Source organism: Delphinapterus leucas, chromosome 9 (assembly GCF_059928025.1).
Source record: "Delphinapterus leucas isolate spDelLeu-1000000601 "Yukka" chromosome 9, BTC_Dleu_Yukka2, whole genome shotgun sequence".
In the NCBI taxonomy this organism is placed as follows: Eukaryota; Metazoa; Chordata; class Mammalia; order Artiodactyla; family Monodontidae; genus Delphinapterus; species Delphinapterus leucas.
The window spans coordinates 47995987-48013940 of NC_143137.1; the positions used below are offsets into that span (position 1 = coordinate 47995987).

A 17954-nucleotide genomic window follows, 5' to 3' on the forward strand; every position below is an offset into this window, starting at 1 on the left:
AACCAGCTTTAGTCTTGCTTTGTATTGTTGAAAAATTGAGAAAAATGGCCAAATTAATGTGGTTTTTTTCAAGTGTTCCAGAACAAATTTAGTGACTTAACATTTTAGCATGTTCTAGAATAACAGCTCAAAATCCTATCCCTTCAAGGCACAAAAAATTTTATAGGCCTTTATTAATAAAGTATATGATATACGTAGTCTCCAAATTAGAGATGAGTGTGTTCCAAAGTGTCAGTGTAAGTGATTTATGGAGCCATGGAGATAAGGGGCTACAGACTTGGGGAAAGGTTTCAGGAGCAGGGGGAGTGAGTGTGCACTAGGAATTGTTAGAATAAGAAAGACAAAGAGAAGGGTAGTGCTCAGCCACTCTGGTTATTATTGCCAAATAGTAATCTGAGCCTCATCTGAGGATAAAGCTGGGGAACTCTCCTGATTTCATAAGCTGTGTTGGCTTTTAGTTTAATCCACTAATATAGCACTTGTGATATGGTGGACATGATTCTTATGGAGTAAAATGTTTGGAATGATTTCTTCTTCTGTGAAACTTCATATTCACATTCACATAATACATTCAGTCCAGCCTAAAAAGATCCTTTTTACTTTTTTCCAAAATAGTACAAGAAATGAAGCTGCCTTCAACATATTGGTGCCCTTTGAGCCTTGTAGTTAATTTTTATATGTTAAAGACACACTCCCAGGAGCCCCATCCAGCACAGAGCTGTTCTCTACTGTCATGTGCACGTGGTGTGAACTGCTTCCTTTTCTTAATTAGTGCTCATTTAGGTGTTATTGTGCACTTCAGGTTTTTCTTTTCAAGAGACTCTAAATCATACTCTCTCTGCCCCTTTATCATCTACCATTTAGTACCTCGCTGGATATTTATGGAGCCCCTGCTTCGTGAAGCTCTGAGCTGGGTGCTTCAGAGGAAACTGTGATGGTTAACACTCTCTGCTCATAAAGAATGGAAACCAGAAGGAGAGCAGGCTGTTACATAACTGCAGTATCAGAACATCGGCATCACAGTAGTGGTACATTGTTTTCTGAGAATTCAAAGGCAGAGGCCATGGAATCCTGACTCCTGAACTGGATGCCTTGGACAAGTTACTAACACCTCTGAGCCTTAATTTCCTCATCTAGACTGTGGGGCTTATGTTAGACATACCCTAAGGGTATTTTGAGGAATAGAAATGGTATGGGTGAAGCACAGTGTGTGGGAAACAGACTCTCATTCATGAAAGTTATTATCAAATCAGCAAATAATTGTGCACCTACAATGGGTCAGGCACTGTTCTAAGCCCGTGGGGTATATCAGTGAATAAAACAATGAGCCCTGCCTTTGTGGAGCTTATGTTCTATGTGATAAATTGCATTAAAACATTATTAATTAACAAACTCATAATAAATATTTGTTGCTGTTACTATTACATTATCCATTTGGAGGAATCTGGAAAGAGATGGGGAGGGTTTTGACGGTCTGAGATGGAAATTCAGAGAGGGAGGAGGTCCGGGAGAAGGAATAACATGCACCAAAGTGTGGGGTGAGAAATCTGTGCGGGATGGGCTCAGGGACAACGGCTGAGAGGTGTGTTGGGCCAGTGCGCGTGGCTGACACTGGGTGAGGGCCATGAGTTCTGGGCCGGGGAGTTTATAGACAGTGATAAGCTGTGGTGAGCCATTCGGGGATATTTAACCTGGGGTGTGATTTGGCTAGATCTGGATTTTAGGACGTTTTCATGTTTGTGATGCATAAAGGAAATTGGAAGGGAGAGAGACTGGAAGTTGGAGAGCCCAGGTCATTGCAAAAGTTTAGTGAAGAAAAAACCCAAAAGGGAATGAACTGAAGCCATCCCCCTGTTATTTACTAAGCCTTCATTAGGAACTTTTAAAACTTAGTGTTTCAAAGTTTTATTGACATAAAATACAGAAATCCTGAATGTACTCAGCTTATTTTTGCAAATATATATTACATATATCTTCGTGTGAACACCATCTGGACTGAGATAGAGAACATTGCCAGCGCCTATAGTGGGGACTTTGAACTCAAAGTGCAGGGTGGGCACTGCTCGCTCTGGCCCTTTTCAGGGAAGGACAGTGGGCAAGTCCATGGGTAAATCCCACCTAGCGGCAGCTGCCTTGTCAGCTCTCCAGTCCATCTCCCTCCCCTTCCTCCTTGAGTGGCCAGTTGCTACATTAACCAGACAGCGGGAAGGAAGGCAGACTGTGTCTCCCAGAGTCTGCACCTCTTCCTGAGCTCACTTTTCAAGTGGGCTACACAAAGCACATCTACCCTAATGGCCCCAAACACGAGAATCACATTTTATACCAAGCCCTGGGTTTCCTAAACGGAAACAGTAGAAATATTTACAAGTAGCTTTAGTGTGGCCAGAACATACCTAAATAAACCACAAATAGAGATCCTGTCAGCCAGTGCACAAGGGGAGGGGGGTCACTGGGTCTCGGGTGTGACCAGGGAGCAGGGGGCCCCAGGTCAGTGCAGTTTGCTATCTCCCTCTCAAAGTAATTGTACAGTGTTCTCTTCATACACAGGAGGGGACCCGTTTTTATTCCATTGCTGTTAACTGCATTGCCATATGTTAGTTAAATATGTGTGTATCAGTTGTTGTGAAAGACCACCAGGATTGGTCAAATATAGAAGGGTGGATTCTTTAAGTTCTATTTATTCAACTTCTGTAACTATTGTGTAGTTTTATACCAAGGCAAATAGGAAATGCTTTCTAGATAAAAGGTATTGATCGAGCATCAAAGTAGTGTTTTGTATATTTAAGTATATGCAGGAGTATATACTCTGTGGCAAATAGAATTTGAAGCTTTTGTGTTCACTAATTGGTTCATGGCCCAAAAGTTTACTTTTCAAAATGGACTTAGGCAATGTATATTTGCGAAGGCATGGATGGAAAGTCAGAAAAAACGGACAGAGAATTACATTGATTCTTACCCTAATTAAATTTTAATCCTGGGAGGAGTTTAAAGATTAGTGGTTTTCCTCTTTCCTCTTTATTTTTGCTGAATTCAACAGATAAAAAAGATTAATTTAGAGCTGCTGTGGATGAGGGTTGCGGTGGGAAAGGTGAGCATGGCAGGGTTCCAAAAAGCTCTCTAGCATCTTCCCAGGTTTGAATGGATTCAGCCCAGGTCTTCTCAGCCCACTCCAGTTCTTTCCACTCCATTCCACTCCTTTGCTGAAAACTCAGTTGGTGGTGTGATGAATGTTAAAAAAGCTGTTGCATTTCAAACTTTGATCTGTTGAAATATCTCGTATAGGATCACAGCATGTTTGGGATCTTTTTCCCATTAATAGGAGATAGGAAAATACTGTTTTATGTACTGTTTTCTTTTTTTTTTTTTTTTTGCGGTACGCGGGCCTCTCACTGTTGTGGCCTCTCCCGTTGCGGAGCACAGGCTCCGGACACGCAGGCTCAGCTGCCATGGCTCATGGGTCCAGCCGCTCCGCGGCATGTGGGATCTTCCCAGACAGGGGCACGAACCCGTGTCCCCTGCATCGGCAGGCAGATTCTCAACCACTGCACCAGCAGGGAAGCCCTGTACTGTTTTCTTTTGCTAGCTAGCTGAACAGATAACTCTTCTTCAGTTATCTCCTGAATGTACCCATGAAAAGATTCTTCCTAATTGTAATTGTCGTAATCTTACCCAAATCAATCCATTTAATTTAGAAACCTAGAGTTGAAAGTGTAATGAATGTCAGTTGCAGTGAATTGATTCTCTCAGGAATGTGTTCTGATATCAGGACAGATGATTTTTGCAGTTTCTAGTCTACCTTTAAAAATAACTCAAATGAATTAAGCACATAAAATGCATAGAAGAAAATATAGGAGAAAAGCTGCAGGACATTGGATTTGGCGACAATTTTTTGGATATAACACCAAAAGTACAGACAACAGAAGCAAAAATAGACAACTGGGACTACATCAAATTTAAAAACTTCTGTACATCAAGGGAAGTAGTCAAGAGAGTGAAAAAGCAACCTATGGAATGGAAGAAAATGCAACTTATATATCTGATAAGAGGGTTAATATCCAGAAAATGTAAGGAACTTCTACAACTCAACAACAACGGAAAACAACTGGATTAAAACATGGGCAGAGGACCTGAACAGACATTTTTCCAAAGAAAGATGTCTGGCCAACAAGCATATGAACAGCACATGAAAAGATGCTCAGCATCACTAATCATAAGAGAAATGCAATTCAAACCACAGTGAGATGTCACCTCACACCCATTAGGATGGCCAGTAACCAAAAAACAGAAAATAACAAATGTTGGTGAGGATGTGGAAAAATGGAAACCCTTGTGCATTGTTGGTGGGAATGTAAATGGTGCCATCATTATGGAAAATAGTATGGCAGTTCGTCAAAAAAAAAAAAAACAAAAACGAAGAATTATCATACCCAGCAATCCACTTCTGGGTATGTACCCAAATACTTGAAAGTAGGGTTTTGACAAGAAATTTGCACACCCATGTTCACTGCAGCAATAGCCAAGAAGTGGAAGTAGCCAAGAAGTAGAAGCAACCCAGTGTCCAACAGATTAATGGATGAAGAAAATGTCGTGTTTAAATACAATGGAATAGTATTCAGCTTTAAAAAGGAAGGAAATTCTGACACATGTTACAACATGGATAAACCTTGACAACATTATGCTAAGTGAAATAAGCCAGTCACAAGAGGACAAATATTGTATGTTTCCACTCAGCTAATTTAAAGTAATCAAAATCATAGAATCAGAAAGTAGGAAGCTGATTGCCAGGGGCTGGGGGGAGGGGAGAGAAGGGGTTAGAGCTGAATGGACACTGAGTTTCGATTTTGCAAAATGAAAATGTTCTAGAGGTCTGTTGCACAACAATGTGAATGTATCTAACCCTGCTGAACTGTACACTTAAAAATGGTTAAGATGATAAATGTTATGTAGTTTTTACTGCAATACAAAGAAAATAGTCTTCATACTTGTCCCTGTTTCTTTGGTTGAAAATGATTTCTCCCCTTTCTGAGTGTGCTTTATTCTAAAACTGGGAGTCTTAGTGTGAGTTTTGCAGGTTTGATTTTAACATCCTGACTGATCAGCATTTCATGTGATCTTAAGTAACACAAAGCTGCATGTTGCTTTGCTCTCCTTGTGAAACTGGAAAGATAGCAAGGATTTTTTGTTTGTTTGGCTCTTAATTTTTAAATACTTCCACAATTCGTGCTGTGCCAAATGGCTTCATCATTTTCGGACGAGGCTGAAGAAACCACTTGTAGGTGAGGGCTTGGAGAGTAGATTACACATCTGGATGCGGCATTCACGTTCCCTGATGTACTGATGGAAGGTGACAGTGTCAATTGGGATTGCTTTCTCCCACAAGTTTTTAGAGTAGATTTTTATGCCTGTGTTTCAATTATCAAATTATCAAATTTATTCCGGACTCAAATAAAATGAAAATGAAGTAGGGACGAAAAGGTATGTAGTTTCCTTGGTGCAATTCAACTTAGGAGGGGGAGCACCCAGTTTTTAATACAGTTTACAGCCACTCATGGTTAAACGGTTTATAGGATTCTTTGTAACAAAAGGTGGTCTAATTACCAAGGAGGAGAGAATAATGTAGCCCAGTTATTTACAATGTGTGACTTCGTTGAATTATGATCCTGTTAACTCTACAAAAATGACAGAAAGCAGAAACATCAGAGCAAATAAAACATTTTGGCTTTTCATTAATGATCTTGAATATAGGAGATGTGCACAAGGTTAATTTTTTTTTCCCTTTAAAGTCACATGAGTCCTGCCCTCGGAGTGAACCTGCCATTTCAAAGATTCAGTGCATCAGCTCCTAAACAGAAAAAAAATGACAGTAGTTTTTTCTTTTACACTGGGCCACACTGGAGTGTTTAGTTTCTGTCACTAAATCACATGGTAGGTTTTCTAATGCCCATCTGGATCGATTTTAGGTGTGATTTCTTTCCTTGTGATTTTGTTTTCCTCTGGGTTTTACTAGTTGATTTTAATTGTTCTTATTTGCAGGCTTTAAATATTGAGGGAAAGTGTCATTTACAACACTCTTTTGTTGCACTGACCTTTGTGAGTGTTTACATATGAATCCCAGGACGTTTTTTTCAGCACTGTAGGATGGATGGGGATGGGGGGGAGCTTGTTGGAGAGATTCGTTGGTTATAAGTACAACAGATGAAGAATATGCAAAAGGAGCTGGAAAAATTAGTATTCAGAAGCCAATTTGTAGGAGAAAATGTAGAATTTTACTAGATTAGAGACATTATTTATAGTAAGTAAATTTTATTCATTTAAAACATAACAGTAGTTTTTTTAAAAAACACAGTCATAATGTCCCTCTCAGAAATTGTCCAGATAATTAATAACAAAAGAAAACATATAGAAAATATTAGTAATGCTTGATTGAATGGGAGTGTTAATACTCAACAAAAAGAGAACATATACTCTCTTCAAGTGCTCGTGTGACACAAAAATCGAGTACAGACCAAGTCACAAAGAAAATCTCTGTACATTTCAAAAGTTAGGCCCCATACGTAGTCGAGGTTCTTCAAACAAGATACAGTAATACTAGATGTCGGATGTCAGCCTTCCCCCAATCTAACAACTTGGGCATTTGAAAATACTGTTCTTCATAACTGTTGTATTTGTTGTTTGAGATACAATTCACATACCATAAAATTCACCCTTTTATTTTATTTTATTTATTATTATTATTATTATTTTTTGCGGTACGCGGGCCTCTCACTGTTGTGGCCTCTCCCGTTGCGGAGCACAGGCTCCGGACGCGCAGGCTCAGGGGCCATGGCTCACGGGCCCAGATGCTCCGCGGCATGTGGGATCTTCCCGGACCGGGGCACGAACCCGTGTCCCCTGCATCGGCAGGCAGACTCTCAACCACTGCGCCACCGGGGAAACCCTAAAATTCACCCTTTTAAAGTGTACAGTTCAGTGGTTTTTAGTATATTCACAGAATTTTGCAACCATAAACGCTGTCTAATTTCAGGACATTTTCATCACCTCCAGAAGAAACCCCATGCCCATTGGTAATCACTTCTCCTTCACCTCTCTCCTCAGCCCTTGGTTACCACTAACCTACTTCCTTTCTTTCTGTATTTGCCAAGCCTAGACGTTTCATACACATGGAATATGGAAGATTCGAATACGTGTCCTTTTGTATCTGGTTTCTTTCACTTAGCTTGTTTTCAGGGTTCGTACATGTTGCAACAGGAATCTGTACTTGATTCCTTTTTTTTATTAAAAAATTTTTCTTTTAATTTTTCTTTATTTTTGGCTGTGTTGGGTCTTCATTGCTGTGCACGGGCTTTTCTCTAGTTGCAGTGAGCGGGGGCTACTACTCTTTGTTGTGGTGCGCGGGCTTCTCATTGTGGTGGCTTCTTTTGTTGCAGAGCACAGGCTTCAGTAGTTGTGGCACACAGGCTCAGTAGTTGTGGCTCACAGGCTCTAGAGTGCAGGCTCAGTAGTGGCACACAGGCTTAGTTGCTCCGCGGCATATGAGCTCTCTCTGGACCAAGGCTTGAACCCGTGTCCCCTGCATTGGCAGGCAGATTCTTAACCACTGAGTCACCAGGGAAGCCCCTGATTCCTTTTTATATAGCTCAGTAATATTCCATTGTTCGATTATGCCATTTTTTCCCCAGTCATCCGTCAATAGCCATTTGGGTTATTTCCACCTTTTGGCTGTTATGAATAATCATGCTGTGAACATTTGTGTACAGTTTTGTTGTGTGAACATTTTTTAAACTCTGAAAGAATAAAATCATGAGACTATTCTTGTAAGAATAAGAATAGTCTTATAAGAATATGTCTATGTAGCAGACTGTTTCTAAATTAACTGGATATGAGGACACTCCATACAGAAACCCATATACTGTGGCCAAAGCAGTTCTCAAAGTACAAACTATAGTCTTAAAGACAATTTTTTAAAAACTTAGAATTGCTGAAAATAAGTAAACTAAGTATTCGAATTAATATTTGAGAAAAGAACAATAAAATTATCCCAAAAGTCAAATAACATGAGCAATAACTATAAATTCAGAAATCATATAAAATAAGATTGAGGAAAAAAACTAACAGATTTGGTAAAATTGAAAAAACATTTCTTTGAAAACATTGATAAAATAGGAACATTTCTGGCAAGCTTAACTGGGGAAAAGAGGGAGAAGATATAACCAAAGGTTTACAAGTATTTTCTACACAACTATCTTTTCAGTAACAAATTCGTAATTTTAAACAATTACAAGTTGTCAAAATTGATAGGAAGGAATATGTGAATAGAAAATAACCATAGAAGAAAATTACTTTTCCATCTTCCATCCATCCAACCATTCATCCTTCCATTTCCATGCTAACCAATCATCTAATTCTTTTTGAAAAGTAGCCTATCTCCTCCCTCCTAAATACCAGGTACAGATTTTGGTCTTGGCAATTTGTATGCCTCCAAAGCGTAAAGACAGGAAGCAAACAGGTTTCTCCTACAGACCAGCTCAAGTTGTTGTGTTACCTAAACCAGACAAGAATGTAACCAAGAAAATGTGGAACCATCTCACTTATCAATATAGGTGCAAGCCAAGTACAGAAAAATACCAAAATAATAATACACCACCATGTTGTAAGCTTAGTCTAAGAAGGTAAGGATAGTCCAATATTAGGAAACCAGTGTAATTCACTAATGGGATAAAATGCATGTGATCATCTCTCTATATAATATCAGAAGCAATCAGTTAAAAGTGAAAAAGATTCAGTAAGATTGATTCGTCATTAGATTATGATGAATCAACAAAAATGAGTATTTCCCCTGTAATAGCATTAACCATATATACAGCATGATGGGAGAAAAGATACCTCTCACAATTGCATCACAATCTATAAAAATATGAATGTAAAATGAACAAAAAATGTATATGAGACAAACAATAAAACTTTACTGAAGCGTTGGAGAGATGTTGATAAACAGAGATACATCCCACTTCTGGCCAGGAACTTAGTATTATAAATTTTCTCCAAATTAATGTAACACATGCAATTCCAATAAAATCCTAACAGTTTATTTTTAAAGCTTGACAAATGGCTTCTAAAGTTCATACAAAAGAATAAATAAGCAAAAATGGCCCCCAAATGTATTTAAAAAGAAATAATTGTTAGGAATTTGCCCTACTAGATTTTAAAACATGTTATGGAAAATCTTTAAATAGGTCCATGTGTACATGAGACTTAAGTATACGATAAAGATAAAACTTTAATATCAGTAGGAAAGGATGGGCTATTTAATATATAGTATTAAGTCAACTGGCAGTCTCCTTGGGAAAATACACATCTAGATCCCTATTTTATGCCACATACTATATTTCAAATCTATAAAATCCTAGAAGAAAATAAAACAATATATATTTATAGTTGTGGGGGAAGCCTTTAAAACCATGACAGGCAGCCCTGAAGTCTTAAAATGTCTAACAAATTCAGTTTTATGAAATTATGGTGAAAGAAACTATAAACAGAATTAAAGTATGAATAGCCAACTGGGAGAAAACACATGAAACTATGTAACAGATAAAGGGTTAATATTCAAAATTTATAGAAAGCTCCTACAAACCACCAAGGGAAGACAATGGAATAGAAAAGTGTAGAGATGATATGAAAAATCACATGAGAAATACAAATGGCTAATAAACATATCAAAATAGCTTCACCTTCATTTTACAATCAAGAACACAGGAATAGTAGTAGAGAAATCATTTAATCTCAATTCAGCAGAGCTTTTCTTCAAGTGTCCCTTGAAGGTTTTTCTTTTCCGGGCAGCTTCCCCTTCTTTTGTTATATTCAGCGTGGGTTGACTTGCCTGAGGAGGAAAGGAGGCAGCCGAGATAGTGCAGAAGAAAACATTTTGGATTTTACGGAAAATAGGCCGTGAGTGAAGCACTGGTCCCACCTCATTCAGAGTTTAAGAGGCTGGTGACCCCTGCAGTCAAATTTTCATCTCTTTTAGACAATTTTTTAAAAACTCCTTGTTTTTCTGATTATTGGAAGCATTAAAGGAAAAGCTGAGACTAAGTTCCCAAGAATACCCCTCATTCCAAGTGAGTTTCAAATAAGGTTGCATCAATCTTTTGTCTAGTGTGCTTGTAATGTCTCGATCTGTATCTTCCTCGCCCATTCCGCACCCCAACAATTAGGTGGTGCGTAGAGACCCCCGGATTCTATGATGATTCTAACCTTTTTCACCGTACTGCCACACTCCTAGTATCACCAGCAAAGGACATCACTTTTCATTACTATAGCTTCCTCCAGCCGTAGATTCTGAAAGGTCAGTTTTAATTAAAAACCAAAGAAAAATGCATTTTGTGAGGGGTTTTTTTTTTTCCCTTAGAAGAATAGGTTATTAGCTTTCTTTGTAACTCTTGCTACCTTGCTGAACTTGCAGAGAATGTAGACAGACTCTTAAAATTCTTTGGCAAATCACCTCATCAGCTGGCACGATGCAAGCACTTTGGAGGAAGGGGAACTTTCACCCCAGTGCCCATTCTCTGCTAGGGGGTGTCCATGCATAGGACTTACATCATCCCAATAAATTATCCATCAAATGTTAGAGCAGAAAAGGTTAGAAGTCCATCATCTTAGAGCAGCTCCCATTTTGCAGATGAAATTGAGGACTGAAGGGTTTCCTTGACTTTGTCCCAGGTTCCTAGAAAGCTGGGAATGGAGGAAAGAGAGAAAGGAAGGGCAGACGAACACTTACACAGGCTAAGAAGGTTCGCTTACTTGGATCTTCAGTGAGATTAGATTCACAAAGATGCGTTTTTTTCGCATAACATAAAATTCACCATTTAACCGCTTTAAAGTGTACAAATCGGTGTTTTTTAGTGCATTCACAGTGTTGTACAACTGTCCCCACTGTCTAATTCCAGCACATTTTCATCACTCCGAAAGGAACCCCATACCCACTAAGCAGCCGTCCACCATTCCTCCCTCCCTGCCACCCCGCCCCCTGCCCCCTGGAAAGCACGCATCAGCTTTCCGTCTCTATGGATCTGCTTATTCTGCATATTTCATATAAGTTGAATTATATAATATCTGGCCTTTTGTGACGGGCTCCTTTCACTTAACATAATGTTCTTCGGGTTCATTCACATTGTAGCATGTATCAGGACTTCATTCCTTTTTATGGCTGAGTAATGCTCCATTGTGTAAATAAATCACATTTTGTTTATTCATCAAGTCAGTGAACATCTGGGTTGTTTCTACTTGTTGGCTATTATGGATAATGCTGCTTTGAACATTTGTGTACAAGATTTTCTTTGAATACCTGTTTTCTATTCTCTTGGGTATATACCGAGTAATGGAATTGCCAGTCATATGGTACTTCTATGGGTAACTTCTTGAGGACCTGCCAGGCTCTTTTTCACAGTGGCTGTGCAATATTTTTAGAGCAACCCTTAACTGACAGTGTTTCTTAAAACAAACACTGAGTTATGTGCCAGGCCTTGAGAGCGAAGATGAATATAAACCAACCCCCATTCATAGACAAAGATTCTCAAGGAGATATAGTTGCGGTTGGTGGTGCAGGTGGGATGTGCGGGGCTTAAGGAGGACAGGTCAAGCTCTGGCTTGGCGGTGGCACTTGAGCTGAAAGTCGAGGCTGTAGGTCACATGGGGAGACACAAACTTAAAATACTTGGGATTCTTGCATGCAAAAAGTACATCTTTTTGGGTAAAGAGGGCTAATGGTCCACCATTAATGGGCAACCATCTGGCCATCTGCTAGCCAGAGTGTTGGTTTCCTAGATTTACTGTTCATTTTGCCTTCATTACCGACTTAGCTCCCCTCCTGAATGTGAACCCTCGTTCAATAGTCCAATATACTTCCTAGTGATACTCAGACGTTTTGCAGCATTTTCCCATCCATTTTATATTTTTGTAGGATTATAGCACCCCAGAGGCCTCTGCCAGGTAGGTAGACAAAGAAAATACACACCCTTAATAGTAGAGTATGTTATAACACACATAAAACACGCAGGAAGACAGTATAAACCAAAGCCCCCTCCTTCCAAGTGGCAGGTGAAAGCCTGGCTGTTATTTTGGTTTTCTGTTATCTTTGTTCCTTGATCATGGTGCACCCCCGAGCCCCCAGCCTTACCCCAACCCATTCTCCAGCGGCTGCCAGTGCTGTTTCTAAAATGCAAAGTTAGTCATGTCACGAGCCCCACTCCCCCACCACACACCCTGAACTCAGAATTCTTCAGTGCATCTTCATTTCGTTCGGGGTGGTCGTCACACTCTAGCAGGACCTCTAGGGCCCTTCTGTGTGACGCTGGCATCAGCCTCTTCCACAGCCTCACCCTCTCCCCTCCCCTCCCCCCACCCTGTGCTGTAATCCAGTGGGTCTGCTTGTTCCCCAGACATCACACTCCGTCTTGCCTCTTTATCCTCACACAGTTGGCTCCTTCTTTGAAATGTCTTCTTTGTCTCCCAACCCTCTTAACCTGGCCAACTCCTATGCGTCCTTCAAAACCCATCCTGTGAGACTTCAACACGTTCTTTCTCACGGTTGTCATTGTTTTACTTCTCTGCTCCCCCATGAGGACTGTCTCTTTCAGGCACCCCGGGCTTTATTTTCATGTGGGCACCCCATCATCTCAGACTGGATTAGTGAACAGGTTTGAAGGCAGCACTTCACAAGATGCTCTAGATTCTGGTACCCGGTTAGAGAGGCTTTCTCTCCTATTGGATGAGAGAGGGGCTGTTTGTTCAAACTCTGACAGTTGCTAATATTATTCCTTGACAGTTTCTCAGAGAACATGGTAATTAGTAGCATTTGTAGGTATGAGAAATACTGTTTCTGAGGTTCTCAAGACGAGTTTTTAGGCCCTATCTACTGCCAGACAGCTAATTACAGAGGAATTCTCTCCCCTCAAGATGTGAATAAAGAGGAAGGCAGCGCTTTCCTAAATATTGGCAAGGACACTCAGATTCAGAACTCTTGGCCCTTGGGTGTATTATAATCATAATCCATAAATTCAAATAATCTGAAGTATGTAGGTCTTGCCTGCCCTCAGGCTGATGAAGGTCAGACACAAAAATGTCTTGGAAAGTGAAAAAACACAAGATACAATGATATTTCCTTGGCTTCTGGAGACCGAGGCTTGGGAAGTAGATGCAGTCATGGAATTCTGTGCTGCTGCCTCATAATTTTACACTTGAGTAAGATGCCTAGTTTCATTTTTCCCACGTCTGTGTCACCTTTTAAAAAAAATAATTTATATCAAATCCATCTAAATTCAAGCTCAAAGAATCCCAAGTAAGGAAGTGTAATCATTTGGGACAGTGACTTGGAGAGGAGGTGAGCTCTCCTTCCTTCCTGTCAGCCAACATCCCCTCTCATCCGGGCAAACATATACACAAACGTGCTCACACACACAGACGTTCACTAGCCAAACAACGGTTCTTTGTGTTGGGAGCCACAGCTAAAAGTCTTTTGCCTCTAATATCTGTTGCACCGCTTCTTTTGCATACATTTTAATTCTTTAAAAATTTGCCACATATGTTTAAGGCATCTGTTGGTTTGCATTCTGTGAGAGAATTTGTGTGTTTGAAAGCACACAATAGCTGTAAAATAGAAATAATCTGTGTGGTTTCCAAAAGGACTGTCTTTCCTTAATAGATGTTTTATGATTTGCTTACTAATTGAATTTGGGCCATGTGAAATTAAACATTGCTTGATTAAATTGAGTATCTAAAGTGACTCATGGAATGGAATAAAGCTGGCTAGAGAACTAAGGTTTTCTACCCAATGTGGCTGTAGTCAGCACCATCCATTCCAAATTCCTCCCTGGATGCTGGGTGATCATGTAATTGCTATAATTTATTTTTTTATTTGAACCAATTTTTTAGATGGGCATCAAAAACTCCACATGTCAAAATAGAGCTCTTGAACCCCACCACCCCTGCAGAAACACACACACACACACACACACACACACACACACACTCCCTCTCTCTCCCTCTCTCTCTCTCTCTCTCTCCTGTTCCTCGCCCAGGTGTCCCTGTCTCAGTAGGTGAAGCCATCCCCTGCCTTGTGGCTCAGTCACTGTGACCTTCCTGCCTTCAAACCTGCCAAGCTCACTCTCACCTTTTTCCAGCGACAGCTTCCAATCCCTCTCTCTCTGAGATGTTTATCCCCGGATCTTTGTGTGGCCCACTTGTCGTCATTTAAGACTTGACATAAATGACTTCTCCCAGTCACTCTTGATCATATTATCCTTTCGTTTTCTTTATTGTTCTCATCGCTTGTAGATATTTTCTGGTCTGTTTGTCACTTTCCCATCTAGACTGTAAGCTGCACAAGAACAGGACCCTGCTTGCCCTGCTCAGAACAGTACCTGCATGGCATGGTCTTGGCACGCAACAGATATCTGAATGAATGAAAGAATGAATGAAAGAAAGAAAGAAAGAAAGAAAGAAATGAAATGGGCTTTAGAAGTTTCTTAGGAGGAGTCTGAAGAGCCCAAATCGTATATAAAATGGAAGCCTTCCTAACAGCTGAACTTATTTTAAATAAAATTAAGGATTTTTTTTCATGTGTAAAGATTACCCTTTAATAATACTTTAGATTTGCATTACCTGGACTGTCAGCAGTTTTCAATGTGTTAAAGAGTCTTCAGTTCGAGGACTTTCTGAAAGGCTAACTTTAATAACATCAGACCTGCCATTTCCACAGGGCTTAGAATAGATTCTAAAATGCCAGAGAAAGTTAAATGCAAAAATGCTCCAGTTAATTAATGTTTCAGAATAAATTAATGCTTTAAGTCTGACTTTAACTGACAAGCATGGTGAATTTCAAAGTTAAAACTGCCACCCTTTTCCCATGCCTGTATTTTGTGCTGTACTCGGTCATTCCAGTTATTTATCTCCTTGGGGGGAAAAAGAAACATACTTATTGAATTTCAAGTTAAAATGAAAAACACAATTGTACTGGGTATTCTTAGGGGAATGGGTTTTAGCATTCCTCCAAACTCTAGTTATGTGATAATTCCCGAACTTTCGAAGTTGGGAACAGATCCTAAATATCTTTGTCACAGCAATGCTGTAACATATGGAGAAGACAGGAAGCTAACATTTTTGTGTATGGTGTGTTCCAGGGACTGGCTTGGCTTATTACATACATCTCAGTAAATTAATTACAGAATGTTGGGGTGTGCGTTGGACACAGGGCAGGGGAGACACGTTTTCATCTTGTCTGCTTTATTTCTTGTTTATCCTTGGATCTTAGACCATAGAAAAGAATTGGCAACAACTTGTGACATTTCTTTCTTTTTCTTTTTCCTCATCTTCCCTCCTTCGCTTTCTGAATCTTCGTTTCCTTGTTTGCAAGGTTAATGATTGATATGTCTGTCTCGTAAGAATGTTGTGAGGTCATGAGATGATTGTCTGGGTGTGTCCAGTAGAGTACTTGATACTACACTATTCTTTTTAAACATGAGAATGTTCCTGCACTGAGAAGGGCTAGATAGCTCTACGGAGTCTCCTTAAACCTTAAGATTCTGTGATCTTACTACACTGTATACTGTACTGTGGTTCCATGTACTGCACAGCCACGAATCTTTAAACATTTAATATCTTTTGCCTCCGATTCACCACTGTTTATTAATTTGTTAACACAAATATTTCAGTATGGAATTGTAATCATGGTGCCAAGCAGTGGAGTTACAGAGATAAAAGATACTCTCTACTTATATTCTACTTTGTTCCACGGAAGGATTTGAGGTAGAGATAAGTGTTCATCGTAAACATTTGTTCTTCTTGTATAATCTTTAAGTGTACCAAATACAGACAGGCTAGATATATACTGACCTGTAAATATGTTCAGGAAGTCCTTTGCTTTAAATAAATACCTAGTTTTTGGTAGTTTCCTACTTTCTTATAAAAGTCATGTGGGAAGGACAAGTTCCGTGTAATCTGGAATTCTGTTTGGTCGGTTCCAGCTTTCAGCTAATCATGTATTTACTGGAGTTAGGAGGTGTGCACATGTCTCTTTTTTTGAAATTATAGTTATTTGATATTTGCAAGTAATTCTGGGGAGCAAGCATTTCAAACACAGAGTGCTCACAAGAAATAACAGTATTATAAAAGGCAGATGTTAAACTCTTCTGTTAAAAAAAAAGATTATCTCCATTGTTTATAAAGGATTGAAAGAAAATAGCAAATGCAGTAGTAGAGTTTTTATCTTTTCCTCTTTTCCTTCTTTTATCGATTCCAGTTATGCAAATAAAATTATACGCATCGGGCTTCCCTGGTGGCGCAGTGGTTGAGAGTCCGCCTGCCGATGCAGGGGACACGGGTTCGTGCCCCGGTCCTGGAAGATCCCACATGCCGCGGAGCAGCTGGGCCCGTAAGCCATGGCCGCTGAGCCTGCGCGTCCGGAGCCTGTGCTCCGCAATGGGAGAGGCCGCAAGAGTGAGAGGACCGCATACCGCAAAAAAAAAAAAAAAAAAAATTATATGAATCATTTGCTTAACAAATTCAAATCTTCATAGATTTGTAGTGTTAGAACCATAAAAACCCTGAAAAATGAGAGAATATCTATTAGTAATGTTAATTAATAGAAGCACATTAAGAAGTTATTTGCTAGGCATTGTGTAGCCAGTGTTCTGAAGTTAGACCTGTTGATCTGGTGTTTAAAAGGACAGCTGCAAAACTCATTGGTGAGCCTGTTTTTGGCTAGGTAAATGAATCATGGACACAAACAATATTAAAGTAATTCAGTTGAAAGAAAGCATACAACACACAAACTTGGGGGTGGAAAATGATTGTGGCCTTGAATTATCCACGTGAGCAATCTCCTTTGCGTGGAAAATTCCCTTTCTCCCTGCTCTTTGTCTGGTGTTGGCCTGCTGTGATCAGTTGATTGTTTTTTTTTCCCCACCTTTGTTTAGTACCAGTTGTAAGAATTATCAACTGAGTTTCAAGCTATTTCCACTGGAAGAAAAAAAAGCTTTTTTTTCTTAACTAAAATGGTGACATTATGACCTTGTAAATGAAAATTCCAAAATTTGTCTGGTTTTAGTAAAGCAATTTAGATGTACGTGTAACTAGAAGAGAGAAGAGTGAGTGAAGAAGTTACTGAAGGCATATTGTCAGGAGACATCTGTGATCACTAGTGCTACACAAAAATGGAGTGAACTACCTAGCAGAAGATTCTGCATTGCTGGAGGTGTCCTGGATGGCTTAGAGTTGACTCATAAGAGTTGAATTAAGTTGAGTAAGAGTTGAATATTTTTAACAATAGATGCATCTTTTATTCACAAATAAAAACTCTAGCAAGGTGTTGCACATTTATGCAAAGGTTTGGACACCCCTAGGAAGTGCGCAAAGGTCAGAAAACGGAGCGCGTCGTGACGGGAATGCCACACTGGTCGGCAGGCTCACCCCTTGTCTGCGTTTGGCAAGAAGTGCCTCCCGAGGACCCCTATCCCTATGTGTGGTTCCCTCCAGAAAGAGCCCTGCCTCAGGTACACCTTTCATAGAAAACCATAGAAACATAGATCACTTGTCTTCAGATTCCTACTGGAAATACTGCATTTATAGGCAAAATAATATACAAATATGGACCTAACCTTATGCCCCTATTTTTCTTGCAGTAACCTCTCCATCCCACTTAAATCTGGATGCTGTATTATCCTGTGGATCAGAATTTAGAAAGAGGGTTTGTTTTGATGTTTTCCCTTTCTTTCAGATGAGGAAACTGGGGCTCTGGGAATTTAAGTGATCCCTCCAAAGCCACATAACTAGTTACTGAATTTGGGAATATGAACTCCGATCTCATGACCCCTTCTCCACTTCATCTCACTGTGTCCTCTCTCTTTCTGTGAGTCATTTTCGGGATGTTTTATATGAATCATAAAACTCAGCCAAGGTCAGAA

The 17954-nt window shown here is 39.8% G+C and overlaps 1 protein-coding gene across 3 annotated transcripts in view; it reads left to right on the plus strand.

Moving 5' to 3' along the window:
- Positions 1–17954, plus strand: part of JAZF1 (JAZF zinc finger 1) — a 337129-nt gene that overhangs the window by 129445 nt on the left and 189730 nt on the right. The window lies entirely within an intron of this gene.